Source organism: Lycium barbarum, chromosome 6 (assembly GCF_019175385.1).
Source record: "Lycium barbarum isolate Lr01 chromosome 6, ASM1917538v2, whole genome shotgun sequence".
Classification (NCBI taxonomy): domain Eukaryota; kingdom Viridiplantae; phylum Streptophyta; class Magnoliopsida; order Solanales; family Solanaceae; genus Lycium; species Lycium barbarum.
In genome coordinates this window covers 51,717,495-51,736,426 of record NC_083342.1, presented here as the reverse complement: position 1 = coordinate 51,736,426, position 18,932 = coordinate 51,717,495, and the positions used below count along the sequence as shown (strand labels likewise).

The 18,932-nt window shown below is 34.9% G+C and overlaps 1 long non-coding RNA gene and 1 pseudogene across 1 annotated transcript; both read left to right on the top strand.

Moving 5' to 3' along the window:
* The first annotated feature begins 1,223 nt into the window (after positions 1-1,223).
* LOC132599714 (uncharacterized) lies at positions 1,224-4,810 on the top strand. Its single transcript, XR_009566961.1, has 3 exons — positions 1,224-1,469; positions 2,354-2,399; positions 4,288-4,810. It is a non-coding gene; the product is annotated as an uncharacterized LOC132599714 (long non-coding RNA).
* Positions 4,811-7,143: 2,333 nt separating this feature from the next.
* Positions 7,144-10,517, top strand: LOC132643961 (F-box protein SKIP8-like; annotated as a pseudogene).
* Positions 10,518-18,932: the final 8,415 nt, after the last annotated feature.

The window sequence follows — 18,932 nt, the reverse complement described above, 5'->3', positions numbered from 1 at the left end:
TATAATTCAACATGTTGTGGTAAATACAATCCAACATTGATTCTCAAAAGCAAGAGAATAGACGAAACATAAATGACAAAATGAATTTGACAATATGCATACATGGCAAAAGACAATTACATGTTAATATGTTATAATAGTCAGATATTCTTTTTGATATTAAGTATTGATATCATTTTTTGGATAGTTAAATCTAATAATTACTTTCACCAGGAAAAACTAACTCAGAGGCGAAAACGTTCTTTAATTGATAAGATCTATTACTTATAAGAGATAGAACGTCTTATATTATTCTACCAAAGAAAAGGTCTTCCAATAAATGAGGTATATGTTTTCCAATATATGGAAAACAATGACTGAAATAATGTGTACCAAATTTCGAAAGTGCATATTTAGACATACCGATTTTAACTTATAAAAGTCCATAATTGAAAGGAAAAATAAAGACCAAAATTCAAAGAAACAAATAGCCTATTGGTACCACCTGCTTAAAAAAAGCAGTATTAAGCTGTAAGTTAGTTTTAAAATAATATGTTGTATATATAATTTGCAAGCATTGCATGTGCTTGCTCACTCTTTTTAATACAGAGTGAATAAATGACATTTGTCATCAACAATTTAAAGAAGCTAAATTGAAAATAATAAGTTTAAATAGATAGCATAACAAACTGAGGACTGTAACTTAAATGGTGAATCTCAAATCAATAGACCAAATAAAAGATAATTATGAATTATGATACGCTTTTTACATATGAGCCAAAACAAATTGGCAAGACAGGTTTGACGGAATAACTGGACTGTTATAGCCCGTATATTGTACGTTTGGAAATTCTAAAGTCGTCGTGGAAAGTTAAGGGCGAAACCATTTTCAAAAGTTATATTAATGCACAAGTTGTCATGAATATTATTTGTGACTATTATTAGTATGGAAATATGGTAAGAGGCTAAGGGCAAGAAGAGAAATTCGCAAAATGGCTTATGAAAATATTGCGGAAAGAATAGGGGCAAAACGGGAATTTCACCAAAAGGTTCATGAGAATTTAAAAAGGGCCATATTGGCCATGTGACAAAAAATATATATATGAAATGAAAAAGAAAAAGAATTAAAAAGGATGACAAATTAGTCTTCTTTTTATGGAATTTCAAGAAAATTCTAGAGAGGGGCATGTGCCCCTCACATGCCACTAAAACTATATGTATATATAGGACTAAAGTCTTGAAAAAGAAGACAAAAATCTATCACTTGCATTCTAGACAATTCAAGAAAGAAATAAGAGAGCAAGAAGGCCATGGTTTCGGCCATGACCATGGAAATCCAAATCTTCAATTTTAATTCCAAAAATTATTTTCTTCATGTATTCCTACTAATTCAAGGGCCCTCTACATCGTGGTGTAATTGTTTCGGAAGATAGGTCATCCGTTTCATTGTTTTCCGCACTTTGGTTGAGTAAAGAAGTTGGGAGGAAAAGGTAAGAATTCATGTTCTTTTGTATGTTATAGGAGGCTTGTGTATGTTGTTGTATATAGGAATGGATGAAATTCATGAAAGCATGGAAATTGGGTGTTGGCCGTGCATGCATGTGGTATGTAGGAATAATGGTGTAATTATTTTGTTTGGTGTTTTAGTTGTTGGATGTTCTATGTTGACAATGAAAGTGGATGAAACTCATTAGGTTATAGGTGTTGGAGTCTTGGCCGTGTGGTATGTGTGTTGTGTAGGAAAAATGAATAAATTTCTATGTAGCAATTTGATTGTTGTTGATATGTATTCTATGATGGGAATGGGAACTTGGTGGTTTAAATTGATGTTGGAATGATTATGGACTGATTTGGAAGCTAATGAGATTATAGTGTCATTTCTTGTATTTGTGCAAATGATGTAGTTAATATGCTAGTTGCTAATGTGGTTTATGAATTTGGAAGATGCAAATGTGTTGTGAAAGTATATGCTAAAAATTTGGGGGTTTCGGATGGATTGTGGTCTTGGTGGAAAATTTGTATATGTTGTAGAATGGTATAAAATGCTTTTGAATGGTGTTTGGTTGATCTTGAGTTAGTAATGAATGTATGAGCATTGGAATTAGCTTGAGACATCTAGTGAATGGTATGTTGATGAACTATGTAGAAAAGAGTTACTAATGTTAGAATGTATTCTTGAATTGATTATTGATGCCATAGCTTGGTTGTTGGTTGGGTTATTGTTGAATTGGGCCGAGCCATATTCTCGGGGTTGGTACATTTACAGGGGAGATGCTGCCGAAATTCCGGCAGAATATAAGAGAATGTGTTTGAAAAGATTAGGGCAAGTATGTGACAACGAATCTAATGAATGGATGAATCCTCTTGAATGTAGATTAACAAGTTGGAGGCACAAGCGTAACTAGTTGGTCACGGCGCAGGTATGTAAGGCTTACCCTTTCTTTCTTTGGCATGTCCTAGAGCCAAGTAAGGTATAATGTGATATGCTGCCTTGGGGTAACTCTGTTCTGTGATGCTGAGTCTGATTATGATTCTAATTCACTTCTTGACCTGAGCTTGTGATCCTAGTTCATCCCTTGATATAGGTATTTGATATAAGTATTTTGATATAAGTATTTTGGTACAAGTATTCTGATATACGTATTTTGATATAAGTATTCTGATATAAGTATTTTGATATAAGTGTCTTGATATAAGCATTTTGATATCAGTCTTCTGATATAAGTGTGTTGATATGAGTATTTTGATATAAGTATTCTGATGTAAGTATGCTGATATAAGTATTCCGATATAAGTATCCTGATATGAGAATTCCGAAATCAGTATCCTGATAAGAGCATTCTGATATGTTTATTCTGGTTCGAGAACTTCTGTAAGATTTAATGTCCCTAACTTCCGTATACGATCTCGGATTGCTCTGAAATGTTCGAAGAGGTTTCTGTATCAAGACGTCTATAATTTTCTTATACGTAAGTATGGTTCCAAAATCTCTATTTGATCTGATTCGTAAGGACATCTGAAGGTGTCTGATATGACTATGATTCTGATTTCCCGAAAAAGGCTTCTGAAATGCTTATAAAGCGTTCTGTACTTTGAACGCTTGTAACTTTCTCATACTACATCGGATTGACCTGAAATCTGTTCCGAGTCCCCAGGTATCGGTAAGCATACTGCTCTGTCGAGTCTTGATTCCTATGCATGTGGTTTCTCACTATTCTGCTCGTGCATATGTTATGATTTCCTTCACCGAGTCCCGGGCCGGTATGTATCGTGCGGATGGTTCGCCGAGTCCTCTGTTGAGGGCGGGGTTCCATATATGAATTCCGAAGTGTGATGAGTCTGGTTCCGGGGTACTGTGTTATATGTCCGTCCCCGGTTACCGAGGATATATTATGAAGTATGATGTGTCCGGGCTCGGGGTGCCGTGTTATCTGTCCGCCCCCGGGTACCGTGGTTATGTTATGATGTGTGACGGAGATCGGAGCAAATTTTCTGAAATATGATGTGTTGTGGCGCCAAAGGTAGGAGTGGCGACCATGTCCCTATGTTATCGTGCGCATCCCTTGGCATTGTTCACCGGTTCCTCGGCGTGTTACCTGTCCCCGAGGTTACCATGTATATGATAGGATGTGACCGGTCCCTCGGCGTGTTATTTGTCCCCGAGGTTACCGTATGTATGATATGGTATTTGTCCCGGTGTGGTATATGTCCCTGGGGTTACCGCGTATGTGATATGATATTCGATTCAGATATGCATGACTTGTGTTGGAGAGTAAGCATTCTGACCATACGTATATCCTGTATTCCGTTTGCTATATGACATCCTCTGAGTAATCTGTACGTTCTGAATCCCGTCCGATATATGGCATTATCCGAGTATACTGTACGTTCTGTATTCCGTCCGATATATGACATCATCGGAGCAATCGGTATGTTCTGAACTCCGTCCGACGTATGACATTATTTGTGCGTTCTGTACGTGCCACACTCCTTCTGATATCTGACAACGGTATGTACGATCTGTGTCTGGAAAGTGAGTATGTCAGCATTCTATATGCTCTGTATGATTTGTACGGTCTATATGATCTGTATTGGTCTGTACGATCTGTGTCGGCCTGTATGATCTGTATTGGTCTGTATGATCTGTGTCTGAGAAGTAAGTAATTCGGCAATCTGGATAATATGCTTACCCTTTGTACTATTTGTTTCGATTATGGTTCTGCTTTCTGTATTTCATGCCTTACATACTCAGTACATATTCCGTACTGACCCCCTGTTCTTCGGGGGGCTGCGTTTCATGCCGCGCAGGTACTCCCAGATGAGTTGAAGATATTATAGAAGATGTTCCAGCGAAGATAGCAAACTCCATTTGCTCCTGGAGTGTTGCCGAGTCAGAGTATGTGTGCTGTGATGTCTGATATATGGTAGAGACTTTGCAGACAGCGTCGTGGGTATGGTGTGTCAGTCTGTAAGCGGCTCCGTCAGCCGATATGTTGGTCTGTGTTGTGTATTGAATTGTGTATGACTACAGATTTGTTTGCTTGGAAGATTCGAGAAGGAATATTTCTGAAAAGAATATTTCAAAAAAAAATAAATAAAAAAAAATAAATAAATAAAATATTTTACTGCGTATTTTGCCTGATTTGATTTAAAAAGTCCGACGTAATTTTATGTGCGGCAAGAGTCTGAGGGTTCGCTCGGCCCTAAGTAAGGGTCGGGTGCCCATCACACCCTAGTAAGGTCGGGGTGTGACATGGACACCCATATTATTTTTAATTATAAGGAATATAAAAGGATCACTATCTATCTATAATTGCCATGTTGGTAGGATTTCAATTTTTGGATCTATAAATGCCGGTGAGTCTTTAATTTCATCTGACAATCTTAAATCATTTTTTTGAAATTGAAGAAAAATTGAACACAAAAATAATATGTAGTAAAATTATGGAGGTAGTCCTTAATAAGATGTGTCAATAGAATAACATAATTTGAATAATTGGATGTACCGATAGAATACTGCACGTTTTTGTACTTATGACATTGAATAAAACCAAACCAAAAATAAACCATCAAACTAATGCAGAAGAATATTTCGTAATAAATAAAACATAAAAATCAATTAAGCCACATCATACGATGAACTATGTTGTGGAAAAACTTTTGGTCTTGAAAAGCGCAATTATTAAAAATTAAATATCAGGAAATTATCAAAGGAGAAAACATACTTTTGTCGAGAAAGATGACGAAAACAAATAAGCCATAGTAGTAATAGAGTTCCAAAGACAAAGAAGAGAGTTGTAATGTTCTACTAACTTAGTCTATTTAGACTCAGTTTAAGTTGTATAAGCTTTCTAATCCTTTTACCTTGGATTTGAGTTCAAATCCTTGTCTAACTAATTAAGATGAAGTATAACAACAGAAAAATAAAATTTCATATCAACAGAATCAACAAGTAGCGCGACAAATCAACAATGTCAGTAAACCACAAATTCTGATTAGGCCCTTATCAAAATTTGACTCACAAACCCGGAAAATAACATTGGTTTTATCAGTAAGGGAAAAATATTGATATAATTTTAAAAATCGAGACAAAGTAATTTTGTTCGAAAAAAGAACCAAATCAAAATGGATTTGAATAAGTGGGAAGTATGGTTAAACATATTGCCATATTCTTGGCTTGGTAGACTTCGTAACTACTTTTGCTTTTTCGTGTCTCTTGAGAGAGACATGCACAGTTTCATTAATTTATTGACAACTATTAGGAAGAGGTGTTTATATTGAGTTTTATTTATTTGTAGGGGTTCTAAAACAACAAGAAAGAAGGCAAAGCTGGGAACCTTTCGGCTGAATTTTCCTTTGTTTTTTTGTTTTCTTATGTTTAGGTTAAGTATAGGGATATTTACGTAATTTAACTTTCAAGTTAGGGAGTTCATGCTTTTAATATAGTATAGATTTAATATGTTATTATGGATAAGTTTTTATGGTGGAAATATTGAAAAATATTGAGGAATTGAGAAAGTCTAGGCCTAGGGTTCTTCAACCTAAATCATTGATTTGAAGGGGCAAACAATGTCGGAATTTAGACTTATATATATCGTTGGAAGCATCTCTTCGAGAAATTTCCGAAAACATGTATCTTGTCGAGTTTTGAACCCAATGACCAGAGGGCATTTTCGTCCTTTAAAGTTTGACTTTGATCGTTTAAGCCTTAAAAATATGAAAGTGGTTTTACCCTAAGAGTTTTTGACCATTTTAAATCTGTTTTGGCGTAGTTTGAGGTGATTTGGAGATTCGAGAGTGCAGTTCTGCTTTATTGAAAAGGGTGCTTGAGTTGTGATTTTAGGTAAGTGAGACTTTAATCATTATTATTTTATTCTACACAAAATTTCACTAATTTTAATCATTACTCATTATAACTTTAATGTTTGATGTGATGTTTTCTTTGCCAATCTTACTTTTCGATCATTACTTTATACTGCTACTAGCATAATAAATAAGTTACATTAACATTATATACTTCTCGTAGGATACAATTATATACTATATATCAAATACAGAAGGATTACGAATATCATTGTATACGAATTGAAGTTTATTCATTGTCTATGCATTCTAAACATTTATTTTAAAAATATTTCTTTTAAATGATGCAAATTGACTTTTTTTGGCGAAGAATTAATCAAGATTAAGTGAGGTGATTCGTGAATTAAATTAGGTGTTTAACGCAAAGCTTATGATTTAACCAAAATGTTTAGAAAGTCAAGACCACAAAATATGATTGCAATATTTCTTTCAGATCTAGCAAATCCCAGATGACACTAGAAAGTTGAAAGGAACAAGACACAACTAGCCACCAATGTACCATCACATTTAGAGGTGTCAAAATCAATTAAAACGTAAAATGTTCAACTTGCTAAAACTATGACTAATTCTCGTTTGAAGAGTAGCCGCTTGCGGTTGGCTGACTAATTTTAAAGAACTTTTACTAAAATTTGAGTAGCAATTTGTGCATTGTCACGCTTTCAAAAAGTACTTTTGGTAGAAATGACTTTTCAACTTCTAAAAAATCATCCCTCCTACTATTAGAAGACACTTATTTTTTTCTTTAAAAGTGGTCAAACACCTCAATTCTCAAAAAAGAAAAAAATTAATTATCCAGAAGTTTGGCCAAAAAAGCTAAAAATGTGTGATCGATATAATTAATAATTGTAGGCTGAACACAAATCGACTAGTAAAAAGAATGTAAGACTACAATTATAGAAACAAAGTCGAAACTGGAGAAGAATTGGCTGAAAGACCTTTTTAAGTCTTGAATTGAGAAACTATACCGTTCTTTTCTTTGTCATTTATTTTAAGTGCAATAAATGTTTAACTGTCTATTAAATGCTTTTCTGGGTCTATTTCATAATTCTTAAAAGTTCAGGGCTGAGGTTTCATGTTTAGGAAAATATGCTTATGTCTCTCAAGCTCTCCAGTCGTTGCTCGGTCTCCAAATTTTTGAAGCACGACCATCATCTTTTTCAGGTATTATACTGATTATCTTGTAGTTTGCATGCAACCGTTGTCTTTAGAAGCTCCATATTCTCGTTTTCAGGTATTATACTGATTATCTTGTAGCTCCATTCTTGAGAAACCTTAGTGTGTTTTGTTCTTGTTTTTTTTTTTTAAATTTTTGGAACCACAACATGTGTTTTCTCGAAATATGTGTTATTTCTACTAATTTTTGCTTGTTTGTCTTTGTTGTATTGTTGTCGAGTACGAAGTTAATGCCTTTTTATGTTTCCCTTTTTGTAAATTTGAGAAATTCTTACGAATGGATTTTGCTCGATTGGGGTTTTGTTTGTTCTTTCTTGTTGCCTCGATCATTTAGTCTATTTCTAGACTTCTTGTCAAATATTATTATTTTTATATTGAGGTTGGTCAACGATCTATTGTTTGCATGTAGATCTCAAAAAGAAGCAAAGGAGGAAAGTCCTTAAAGCTAATGGTTCGTTCTGCTGTAAAGGACCTTGGGAGAAAAAAAGAAAAGGTGAAAAAAGATAAACTAGATGGAAAAAGAAAAACACTACAGAAGCTGAAAATGAGACCACTAGAGACACCATGGCTGAAATTGATATTTATCATGATGCTGAGCAAGTAAACAGACTCCATGATGCCAATGATGGTGATCAGGTAAATAGAGTTGAGGGTGGTCGTGATGGTTCTGAGAATTCTTTTGAGGATGGTTCTGAAGAAGATAAATACGTTGATCCCCTGTCCTTGCCATATTTTGATAAGGATATTGAGGTGGAGAAGTTTGGAATGACTACTTGGCTAGATGAATTACCAGGTTTTCCAGAAAAAATATCTGTAAAGTCTAGACTGAAGTTGATTTGTGAATTGAAAAGAATTGTTGAAAGAAAAAAAACTTATAATAATAATAATAATAATAATAAAATCGCAAGCATTCCTATTTTAGTCAATTTAGAAAGATGTCTGAACACTTCAACAAATTTAATGGAAAGATGATCCATTGTCTGCTTCTTTGTTGTGTTAGAGAGTTGAAGAAGTGTGAAAAATGGCTCCTCGTGGATGAAAAGCCAGTGTGTTTCAGGCTGAAGGAGCTTTCATTAATGACGGGGTTAGGTTATATCTCTTATCCTCGCGACTTTAAATAGAACAAAGTCTTGTACAAAGGTGAAGACTTTTGTAAAAAGGTTATTGGCACCAGGAGCAAGAAGGTTACAGATGAGAGGCATTGTTGGTTAGAGAGAGTAGGCTAAGCAAAGATGAAAAGTTAAAATGCTGTCTTGTGTGAGTTTTTGCATACCATTTTACTTGCGGGAGATGTGTCCAAGGCTATGGACATTTTAATGAATTAAAATGGTGCACTCTTTGGATGAGGATGGTCAGTCGTGGTAATGATGTAATGAAGGTGGAAGATATCTTGGTGAAGGGACGTCGAGGGGCCATGTTGTACCAAGTAGGGGTCTATCAGTAGAGGAGAAACTGCTTCAACACATGATAAAATTGAGAATATTGTGAAGGGTCTTCTATAATATATAAGGGAGGACCGAATTAAGCAAGAAGAAGAAGAAGTAAGAAGAAGAAGAAGAAGGAGGGAAAACATTTTTTTATTTTAATTATGATAAATTTTGTATGCCATATGCACTTCGGATAATTATGTTCATGTGCATGAAGTAAAAGCACATGTGGATCAACCTTCTGTCGAGGGAAACCTCAAAGCGATCGATGATGCGCAAAAATCTGTCATTGATAAGGAGAATGAAGATGTCATGGTTTAAGATCCAAGTGCTGAAGTAGTGAAGCCAACTGATGAGGTCTTCGAACCAGCTGTTGAAGTTGATAAGGCAACTAGTAAGGTCCCTAAATCAGCTCAACAAGTTGAGAAGGCAAATGAGGAGCCTAAGTTGATAAGGCAACCAGTCTCCATTTTTAATACCAGTAAATACAAATAGGGTTTCAATTTAGGAACAAAAATGATTTCTCTGCAACCCTAATTTAACTCCTTTCCTTTCCTTTTCAAATTTCAATTTACCTCCACAAAAACACTCTGTGGAAATCACCGTACTGGATAAAATATTATTATATTTTATTCATGAAATTTTTCATGACTTATGAATGGAAATTAACTTCTTCTCCGTCACCGGCGCCGTCACGTTTATCTGTTGCGTTTTCGCCACGTCAGCAGCTTTTATAACTCTCCGATCAAAAAAAGCAGTAAAATCGAACGGTGGAGAGGAAACGACGGCGTCGCATTTGATTAACGGTGGAGATATGGTTGAGAAGTTAACGGGAGCATCGATGATGGAACAATTAGTACCAGAGATAACGACACATGCGTTGAGTTATTTGGATTATCCGAGTTTATGTAGGTTATCTATGACTAATTCTCTTATGAGGAAAGCTGCTAATGATGATAATGCTTGGAAAGCTCTTTATCATAAGGATTTCACATTGGAGCAGGATTCTGTGACTCCAATTAATGGATGGAAGGCTTACTATGCAGCTACAAGAGCCATTATGAATGTCAATGCTGAGTTTTTTAAAATTATTAAGAAAGATCAGTCCCAGCTATGGAGCGTTTTTGGCTCAATGCAGACTATGTGAAGTGTTTTCATGCCTCTGGGGAGTACTTTACAGGTTATAATGCAGTCATTGGCAGCTGGCAGCTGGCTTTTAACTGGGAGCAAAATGTTGATGTCGAAATTAGAGACGTAAAGGCAAGGGTAATGACAGATTCAGCTTGGGTGACTATGAAAGCTTATCTTAATATGGGATCAGGTAACGTGACTAATGTGTTTGAATTCCATAATGGGAGATGGTACATGGTCCATCATCACTGCTCAGTGATGCTCATTCATGGAGGTGCAGGACAACAAGTTGTGCAGGGATAGAGATTAAACAAGGCAACTGTGAAGAAGATTGATTATTCTTTAGAAATTGGAAAGTGGTATAGAGTTCCGTCTATAGTAGGTTTGATTTCGTCTGGAATCTTCATAAAATTATCTTATGTAGTTTCTGCTTCCCTTCTTGTCTTTTCTCCGCCCAATCTCAGCTTCATCTCTTTGGTGGTTAAAAAAAAAAAAAGGAGCCTAAATTGTCAGTTGATGACAAGAAAGCAACAAATATCCCTAAAAATATATGGCTAATGAGAAGGTTTAGAAATTCCAATCACAAGACATGAATAATAAAAAGGGTGCAGAGGAGGTCGTGTATATACTTCTGGCATTGCCGGTGAGTGAGTCGACTGAATGGTGAGCTTGATGCTGAAGTTGATGTGTTGGGCATTTTCACTCAGATCAATGAATCATTTTGAGCATGATGTAATCTGGTAGTTAGGATTTAACAAATAAGTAATTTTTTGATGGATGGTGACAAACAATTAATTTGACCTTTTTTTACAAGTACAAGTCGAAAGTTAATATACAATGTGCTAAGGTTGGATCACCACAACCTTATAATCTAAATACGTTATTGTCTTCTGAATTTGAATGTATTTCAATATTTGAAAACATGTCAGTCTTGTCGATTGTCAATTAATATTTATACGGAAAAGGTCCAAAAATACCCTTGAACTATTGAAAAAGGCTCATAAATACCCTCCTTCCACCTTTTGGTCTAAAAATACCCTTAAGGTTTGTTTTTGGCTCAAATATACCCCTCAAACTAACAAAGTTAAAGTTAACTCTTTTAAAAAGCCAAATGGCATTTTGTGATTGGACACATATATTATTTAATTTAAAAATTAAAAAATATGAACAAAACTGATTTTTTTTTTTGCATTTTGTGAATTAATCAACGAAATATGTTTTTTTTTTTGCATTTCGTGAATAAAAAAACGAAATAGGAAATTATAAATTTTTTTTGCATTTCGTGTATTGAAAAATGAAATAGGATAAAAAAATTAATTTTGTTCATATAAAAACAAAATTGGAAAATATATTTTGTCCAATTTTCCAATTTCGTTTTTATATGAACGAAAATAATTTTTTTTTATCCTATTTCGTTTTTTAATACACGAAATGCAAAAAAAAATTATAATTTCCTATTTCGTTTTTTTATTCACGAAATGCAAAAAAAAAACATATTTCGTTGATTAATTCACGAAATGCAAAAAAAAAAAAAAAAAAAAAAACAGTTTCGTTCATATTTTTAAATTTTTTAGTTTTTAATTTTTAAGTTTCCACACAATTTTTTTAAAAAAAAATATGTAAATTACGGAATTTTATTATTGGCAATTTTTTTTTTAAATCTGGAATTTTAAATTACTGGAAATTTATTATTGGCATTTTTTTTTTTAAAATTTGGATTTTTTTTTTAAATTACGGAATTTTATTATTGACCAATTACAAATTGTCATTTGGCTTTTTAAAAGAGTTAATTTTAACTTGTTAGTTTGAGGGGTATATTTGAGCCAAAAACAAACCTTAAGGGTATTTTTAGACCTAAAAGGTGGATGGAAGGATATTTTTAGACCAAAAGGTGGAAGGAGGGTATTTATGAGCCTTTTTCAATAGTTCAGGGGTATTTTTGGACCTTTTCCGATGTTTATATGCAAATTCAACCGAAAAGCTATAACACTTTAGAGATGTGGACAAACACAACATACTACATCCTTTACAAAAAATGCAGATACTTTAACATATAAGTCAATAAGTTGCTTCATATTGTACATACTTCTCCGCATGCCCAGATGGAAAAAGCCAATTCCAATATATCCTTATTAGACATTTTCAAATAGCAAACATCAACAATAAATCATATATTAGGCTCCATAGCTGATTCCTCTGTTCTTTAGCTACCATCAACTTTTGTTTTAGGTGATCTCTCTCTCTTTCAATATCTCTCATCATATCTTTCAAGTAATCCCTCTGTTTTTCAGATTTTTTAAACAATATATTAAGTAGTTCCCTCTTTTCTTCTAATTATCTGACCCTTTTTTGTATTTCAAACTTCGTTAAGCTTTTAGATGTCGTTGTTTCAGGTCCTTATGGGCTCCTTTTAGCAAACTTTTTCAGAATTATTACTGCATCGTGTCATGGATCAATCAACCTGAAATAATCGCAACCACTATCATCCCAAACAAAACAACAAAAAATTAAAAGATTTTAAACTAAAACCACATGAAAAATGCATGCTAAAAAAAATTAAATACTCCCTTTTTCAACCGACAAGTATAGAATCTAGAACATTGATTTCTTGCGGTGCCTAATGTCTTTAGGTTAGTGATTCAACACATAAATACACGTCGGGTTCTTGTGCTATAGATGTTTGCGAGGTCTGAGACATTGGGGTGTTTAGGAGGTTGAAAAGATAGAGAATGAAGGAGTTAGAAAAGTCTAGGACTATTTTAAAAAGGAATAATTGTTTTTTTACCGTTGTAAACTTCAGAGTTTTTAATTTTATTACCGTTGAAAAAATTGATGGTCAATGAGTCAATAAAATGCTAAGTGTACCAGCTCTATAATTGACCACGTCACCAACAATCATAGAATTTACTCTGTTTTGATGATAGACTATGTGTTTGTATATAGAGCACTAGCCCATGTCAATTTTCAAAAGCTATGTTTTCTACTCAACTACATAATTTGTCAATAATTGACGGCTAGGTATATTTAGGCTAGGCTACTATTTGACTAGAAAACAATAAGTTAAAAATTAACCATAATAAAAGACTTTACACTATTTAGACATCAAAATAATAGTTTAGTATATCATATGAGAGCCCCAATCAAGTGGGAGCTTGATCTAATGACTTTGAGAACAAGTACTTATTATACAAAGCACTACTATTTAGCTAAAAAAGCAATTGATTTATTAAATAAATTGTAATAAAAGACTAAACCTTTTTTAAACATAAAACTAATCCTTTATTATATTAAATGTGAGTCGTGTCAATAGGCCACATGATCCTACGAGTTTGAGAATATATAATAGTTATCAAAGCACATCCATATTCTAAAATGTTTCTATGTGAATCATTACTTATATTGTAATTACAAATAATTGGTCACATGTCCTTATGTTAAGTACTACTAATTTGTGAGACATTATTAAGTGAGGGCTCATTAATTGGTCACATTGTAATGATTAGCTAGATCGTTTTGAGCTTTTGTACTCATTTTCTCTAAAAGACCATTCATGTAGCTTTAGAATGGTGTTTTTGACTTGCGGAGATGGGTGGCGTAGTTCCCTAGGTAATCGGATGAGTATCGAATAAGAAATAGTAAAATTGGAGGTTCTTAAGTTAAGAAAATGAGAAATTTGACCAAAGTCAACATCAGAGGTTAACGAAATTGGATCGGAGTTTTGTTAGTTTTATGAGGTCCGAAATGTAATTTATAACTTATTTAGATGGCTTGGACGAATTTCGGGAGCTCGACGGTGATTCAGCCACTTGTGTTGCATTCTAGTGGAAATGGAAGTTAAGAGTTGACTAAACGAGTTCGGATTCATGGGTTGAAAGTTCTAATTGGTTTGTATAATGATTTTGGACTAGTCCACAAGTTTTTGTGGAGTTCTGATGTGTTTCAGATATGTTTTGATTGTGTGGCGTTCTTATTTGTTAGTTCGACGTCATTTCTTAGATCATAAATGAGACCATATTAAGTAAATGAGCTATAAATTGCATTTTGATTGAACAATTAGATTCATATCGGGATTACAACACCATAGCAACAAGAATTGTCGAATGTGGAGATCATATGAGAGAGTTATGATCATTTTATATTGATGGGTTATTTTTGGTGCTGGAGAGATCGCAATTGCGGTGGAGGGTTTGCAAAATGCGGCAAAAAGCACCGCAAATGTGGCAACCGCATGTCTCTTAAAAATCTAACTTCGTTTCATTAATTCAAAGTCAATTTTGGGAGTTCTAGAGCTCTGATTTAGGCGATTTTCATGGCGTTCTTCTTGTTTTGAAGAGAGAGTAAGTTTCTAATTCTTGTTTTGAAGTTTCTAATCCTTGTATTGGTATTTCCTCACGGGTCTCATCGTTTATCTAACATTTTATCTGTGTTTGAGCTGAAGTAAAGGGGGGGGGGGGGGGGGGTTTGAGCCTAAGTTTAATTTTGGTAAATTTTTGATTTGAAATTCAATTTGTGGATAGATTCAGCTAATTTCCTTAATTTAGAATAATTAGGCTATGGGTAAACTGATTTTCTAATAAAATTTCAATTTATCCCTTGAGGGCTCGGGTTTGACTTTTTGGTTGAGTTTTTCGGCTCAGGTCTGTCACGACCCGTCTAGGGGCCGTGACGAGTACCCGATACTTGTACCGAGCACCCCTTGTCTATCGTTTTACCTGTACCTCTTAGCAAGCCATGTAAACAGAGCCATTTTTTTTTTGAACATTAACATTAGCGGCGTCATTCTGAACATAGACTAATAAACTTCGTTATCACTTATACATCAACATTAGCATGCCAAAACACCATATACCTAACTATACTTAACTGACTGTACATATCTGTCTACGAGCCTCTAGACATAGTACGTTTATACATAGAAAGGGCTGAGTACTGCCGTGCCCGAATATATATACACAAAATAGTACCAAGGAAGTGAGGCTCCGGAATAACTGGAGCACTGTCAACACTGCTGGTAGAGCTTCTAAGGATCAAATCCGCCTGTCTGCTGACCTGCGCGGCATGAAACGCAACGTCCACAAGAAGGGACGTCAGTACGAATAGTGTACCGAGTATGTAAGGCATGAATAGTAGCATACGGAAAGTATAAAACGGAAATAACGACATAAGAGAATAATAGCACATGTCCTGAGGTAGAAACATAACCTGTATATATATATACCCTTGGCAGGTGCTATGCGTACTTAGCTTTCCTTTAAGAATCTTTCCTTGTTCATATACATATACATATAAAATAGGACATCTCATATTGCCGAGGTGTCGGCAGCCGATCCATTTAACCATAAATATACACATCCCGAGTCCGGGCATCCCGCGTCCGGGACGATATCATATCATGTAATGCGAACTGATCAGGTGGATATGTGTTCATAACGCTCTGCCCTTACCTCCATTTTCCCCGTATACACATGCATATATCATGTACATATATCAGCGTCTATAGCGCTCTAGCTCTTTTATCATATACATATACGTGTGTCGTGTAGGTACATCAGCGTCTATAGCGCTCTAGCTCTTTCGTCATGTGCATGTTTTAAAAATATATACACATATCTTACATACATTTACATGTCTTATATGCATTTACGTATCCTATATACATATGTCTCATAGGCACGCAGGAAAGCCCAAAGAAGAATCATGTAGTCATCGGAGTGACGTAAGGCCGGTGACCTCCAATTATATTATAGAATACTCGTGATCACTTTGTCTCACCTTGAAGGAACGAGTATTTTAAGGTGAGACTACCAACGGGGAATAATATTAAAGTAAACGTAGAATGAAATCGGGGCATCATAGATGACAGTTCATAGACTTTGAAATCTTTTAGAAAATAAAGTCATAGCTAGGAAATATAAATAAGATTAAAAAATTAGTTTATCATTTTCATGTTTACATAAGATACTTAGCTTAGTCATCTTAGTCATAGAGTCGTTCCGGTAGTACATATCATAGGCATATTCTCTTATCTAACATCATTGTTATCATTATCGTCATGGAAGTGCCCTCGCTAGAGGAGTCATAGTATTTATCATTTGGTAACGAAATCGGGATCAAAGGTTCCCTTTGGATTCACTTCAAGTAAGTCAAGCAAGACTGTAAGGAAAAATCCGAGAGTAGCGGGCCCACCTCGGGCCGGATGGGGGTGACGTATATGATTTACATATATTACGTGTCATGTCATTACTTGTGAGGGTCCTAGGGTAATCGGGTCCCACTTATGCAAGTTCTAGGGGTTTAAGAGGTCTTTCCATCATTTGCACACTTTCTAGTTCAATTCTATTGAACAAAAAGTGAAAAACTTTGGATGCGGATTCCGGGGAAGAGAGTTGTCCCCGAGGCGCGTACCCAACTTATTCCGTCTAAGACATGCCATAGAAAGAAGGGTGAAACCTTACATACCTCTTTCCGCTTCTTTTGCTATTCCGAATTCACGTTGCAATCTCGTCAAAATCTGCAAATTGGTCATGTTTACCAAAACTCTTATTAGGATACTTAGAGTTGAAGTCTTAAGGAAACATTTGGCTACCGAAATTTCGGCAGCACTTCCCCTATAAATACTCCATCCCACCAAGTTCAACTTGGCTAATTTCAATCAATAACAATCCCGGGAATTCAAACCCGGCCAAAATATCAACCACAATTCCAACAACAACAATACTAACAACTTCCATATTCAATCAACTTACTACTTCTTCCAAAAACTTTCTAACTTTAATGAAAACAATCACAACCTCATGATCTATATTCCAACAACATCATACTAACCACATTACCTTCCATGCATGCAAGAACATTACATTCAATTCACATAACTTCTAAAACAAACCTCCACCTACTTCAACTTCACAAGATTATTATGCATTCATTAGCAATCTAGCATCCACAATTCAACTACAACCAAAACATTAAATAGAATTGACTCCTTTTCTTCCATATTACTCTACAACTACACGGCCAACATCAAGCATACACACTGCAACCTCTCCAAATTTACTCAACTTCCATTTTCCACATATCATTCACAACAATAATAACCAAACACTAGATAAATTAATTAAAACACAATTTCTACACACATATACATGTTCCATACCTCACGACCACACCCCTATTTTTATCTCTTTCATGAATTTCATCCATTTTAACATACTACAACACATATAAACCATTCATAACACATAAAGAAAGATCAAAACTCACCTTTCTTCTTCAACTTCTCACTTGACTACAACTTGACAACTTGTATGATTTTGAATCTTTCTTGCTCCAACAACAACTCCACCTTGTTAAGCACCCTTTACTTGGTAGGGATTGATTTTTGAAGAATTTTTTATCAATTTTTCTCATGGACTTTCTCTATGGCCGAAATGTCCTTAAGCTTTTCTCTTGTTCTTCTTTTCTTGAAACCTCTAGAACTTATTGTGATAAGGATGACTTAGTCATCCTTTTATTGACCAAATTTTATTTAATATTGGCTTGGGCCATAACCATGGCCGGTTGGGCCTCACAAATTTGGGCCTTATTATTTTTTTTGATTTTTTTGGGCCAACTCGGTTTGGTCCCGAGTTGGGCCTAGCCCACTGACCTTTCGATCTTAAAACGTTCATATCTCCTTGTACCGACGTCACCTGGGAACCCCCGACCTATGGTTGGAAAGCTAATTCAATTATCTACAACTTCTATTTCTTGGTACCTTTACAAATTCCAAACTTATAATACCGTTTTTGCCCCTTGAAGTCAGATCACCCGAAAACGTTTTCTTAAAAATATTCGTTTGGAGGACTTCCACTTTGATTTGGCCCAAGGGTCCTTCTTGAGTCGTGTTTAACTTCTCATATGTGATTCATATGAATTTTTTTTAGATGTCCCAAAAACAAATCTCGATGTGTGGGTCCCACCTCAGCAAATAATCTGACGTTCAAAAATACGGGATATAACATTATAGGTATAGCAGTATGGGTGTTTATGGACTCGTTTATTTACGTACATTGCATATTTGATAGATTGGGAGAATTCTGAGACACTTCATAAGGGGAAGGGGATTTTGTGATTTCGTTGCTCGACCTTATGGAACATTAAGACTTCTTATCTTCGCTTGAGGGATGTTTTTTGACAAGATAATAATAAGTTTAATAATTAGGGTTAAGGGCGAAAGAGGAGGTATCGTACCCGTGATGTGATGAACATTGGTCCTAGTACCGGTGCCATGTTATGGAAAATAATGTAATTTTGTAGTTGTGGGTCGTGACCCAAGAATGCCAAACCGTGTGGGCATTAGATGATATGTGCTACTTTTTTAACTTGATTATTTAGTTGTATTCATCACTCCATGAAATATAGTACACTTGTGATAACCAAGTTCTTGAATTGATTATTGAGATATTTAATGCTCTTATGTGATTTATAATGCACATACATTTGATTTGGCTCAATATGAACTGGTAGATCTGGATTCTGAGAAAGGTGATACGCCCAAATTACACCTTTAAAATTAAGAGTAAGCGGTCGTTGTCAAATATAAAACTCAATCAGGTTGGGGTCGAATCCCACAGAGAATACAATGAACAAATGTACTTGCTAAGTGTAACGCTCGACTATTAGTCTATATTTCAAGGGAAAGGAGGTATAATAATGATTGGGTTGAAGTTTGATCGTTAATTTCTAAGAGTTGTTGTTATAAAATGTAAACTATTGGTAAAAGAGACTAAGGTTGTTGTTCTAATGGAAAGTAATGTGAATGGGTATCAATCCAAATTCTTTAAATGTCTAGATGCAATTAAACATGGGCTACATAACGTT